Source organism: Phalaenopsis equestris, unplaced genomic scaffold, assembly GCF_001263595.1.
Source record: "Phalaenopsis equestris unplaced genomic scaffold, ASM126359v1 Scaffold001218, whole genome shotgun sequence".
Lineage (NCBI taxonomy): Eukaryota > Viridiplantae > Streptophyta > Magnoliopsida > Asparagales > Orchidaceae > Phalaenopsis > Phalaenopsis equestris.
Window position 1 is genome coordinate 5,925 of NW_018165657.1, and position 3,180 is coordinate 9,104.

Below are 3,180 nucleotides of genomic sequence, written 5' to 3' on the forward strand. Positions count from 1 at the left end.
TGATTTGGGTTCTTTATGCTACATCCGGTTGATGGTTTTTTTTTCCTCTATTCGGTTCATGGATTTGGTTTTTCTTTGTTCTATTCGGTTGATGACCGAAATTTGGTAGTGGTGGGGATTGCATGTGAAATTTGGAGGTGTTGGATGGTTGTGTGGTGTGGTGGTAATTGGAAATGCAAATTGGAGAGTTGTGTGGTGGTAATTAGAAATGTAGATTGATAATTGGATGATTGTGTGGTTTGGTGTGGTGGTGGTTTTTCTTTGCTCTATTCAGTTGGTGCCTGAAACTTGGTTGAGATGGTAATTGAAGATGCGGATGGAATGTGGAGGTGGTGGTGGAAGGAGAGTTGTGTGGTGTGGATGTGTGGATGTGGTAGTGTGTGGATGTTTTGGTGTGGTGTGGAGGTGGTGGTGTGTAGTGTGGAGGCGGGGGGATGTGTGGAGGTATGATGAGGAGGTGGGTGTGTGTGGTGTGGAGGCAGTAGTGTGGTCTAGTGTGGATATGTTGGTGTCTTGATGTGCCTGTGTGTGGAAGTGTTAGTGTTATTATTGTGGTATTTCGAGTTTTCTTTAATATGGGCGATTGTGGCTTTCCTACTTATGTTAATTACCTTTTCTCATGTTAGTAATATAATGGTTAAGGCAAAAGAGTCTTGTTCATTTGCAATGTTGGATAAATAAACAAAATTAATATTTTGCAGTCTTCGCCTCAAGGAGGTCGATTTGGGAAATATGCCAATAATCAATTTCAACAAGGAAGTGTGGTAAAATATTATTAGAAAATTCAATGAAAGTGTAGACAAAGAGTATAATAGATACAGTTAAAAAATGAGTGGCATCAACTCAAGACGGATTAGAAAATCTGGAAGGAATTTAAATGAGGATCAACGGGGTTGGGGTGGAATCTGGTGAAGCGAACGATTGATGCTTCTGAGGATTTGTGGACAAAGAGACTTGTGGTTAGTATTTATGAAATGTCCCCTATTTTGGTCAATTTGTAATTTATTTTAAAATTGAACTGCATTTTATATGAATTTGTAGGTGGTGTCTACTATGAAAAAATTTATTAAATGCAGTGGAACTGATCCTGAGTCGGATGAGAAGTTGGATGTATGCTTGGGGGTGTCTCGGCATTGAACAACAATGTATGTGCCACTAGTGAGACAGGGTTTGGTATCATCCAAAAAAATAGTGAGTCGACCAATCGGGTGATTCCAGTCAAGGCCCAAGCCCAGACCTCCATGAACTTAAGTCAATGACCCTTTCTAAGTGTCCGCGGAATGAAAATGAAAAGAAAATGGGGGCTGATTTCCTTATAAGGTAGATATCATAGCTGGTGGCTTCATGCAGCAATGAAACCCGCATATCTCAAGCAACTTCTGTTCAGCAGATTCTTTAAATTTTGAATGCAACTGCAAAAATTTGTGAGAATTTGTCATTATATTTGTTTTCAATGAAGTTGTTTAAAGATTCAACCCGAAGATATATTTTCATCGGGATGTTCGATGATCGTAAGGTGTGCCTACGATATTTTTTTGAGCGCATGAACATTTGAGAGATTTCGCATGAGACATTTATATTTGTTTATTGTTTTTCCTTTTGCTTTAAATATTTAAACTTCTTGGGACATAGCTTATATGTTTATTCAATGATGCTTATATGTTAAATGTTTTGTTCGTAACCTTTTATGAATATAGTTAATTTATTGATGCTTATGTGTTAGCCGCTCTGATACTAAAATAAATGGATGCAACCAATGAATGACACAAAAGAAGAGTTGTAGTTGTCATATGTTTGATGTATGAATAATATAACTCATACATAAAGTGCTCCCCTTGCATGACATCCTCGTATGCTGGTGACAAATGTGTTGGGAAGTTGCTTGCGGGCCACCTAACAATATTTAACAATATATTTCACACGACACAGACGGTATTGACTAATTTGTTGGAGAAACTACACAGAAATTATGGACTTCATGACTCATCCAAGACGACTTTGTGAAAGGTGTTGGCAATAACCCTATACATATTATTGCATAATGTATTAATGCGATGAGCAATGAAGCGATTTAAGAGTCCTCCGAAGCAATTTGCAGATACTTCTCGATAATGCACTTGTAATTTTTTTCTTCATAAGTCATAAAACCAACAAATTCTAGGTTTGAACGGACCCCCAAAGAGATTTCACACGATGCACAACATATGTCATACTTATTGGGTAATTTCTTCAATTTTTTAGATTCAATTTTCAAATAAATATCTCAACCACATAACCTTTCATTATATCTCTAGAATTATATTGAAACAATCGATAAAATACATATTTATGCACTTGTTCCAAATAATGAGAAGATTGTATTCATCAGCCATTGTGGTTCCTCGATATAGAATGTCACTTGAACATGTGTTTCACCTTTATTATAGTCGGTTGGGAGGGCAGTGCACATAAAAGTAAATTTTTAAAAGCTACAATATGGAATAATAAGTACAACTTCCCACATCCATCTATAGGTATGCCTGAGACTGAACAACTGTCCTAATTCAATTTTTTCCACAATACTAATCATATAATCACATAACGTAAATATTATTTGGTTAATGTTGGATATCCATTGCAGCGAGTGTATCTCAAGCCCTATCATGATACTATATACCATGTATCTGATTTTGAGCAAACCAACAATGTCACGTGGGGAATAAAAGACTTTCTTCCTCGTGTGGTTTCATTGAGAGGACTTATGGTGTTTTGAAGAAGAAATATGTCATACTATGTGATATGTCATCTTATCCATTTTTCAAATAGGTGCAGATTGTGATTCTCACAATGACTCTCCGTAATTATATTCGACGACATCCTTCCTGCAACGACATCGACTTTCGTAGAGTGGACGGGGATCATGAGAATGTCCCTGCAGAGAGCTGTATTAAAGACGGGGGAGTTGCAAGCGAGAAGATAGAGTCGAGGGAACAAATTTCAGATGTGATAGTAAGAGAGTGGTTTGAGTATTTATTATATTATTAATCGTAATGGTTGTTGAAGAGATTCACTGTTAATTATATTTATATTTTATATAGTTAATGTTTATTTTTATTCCTTTTTTATTTGATATTGAATGTTTTGGTTTTTTATGCTGTTTGTAAGTGTCTTTTTTTCTTCTGCATTTCTTTTTTTTTGGGG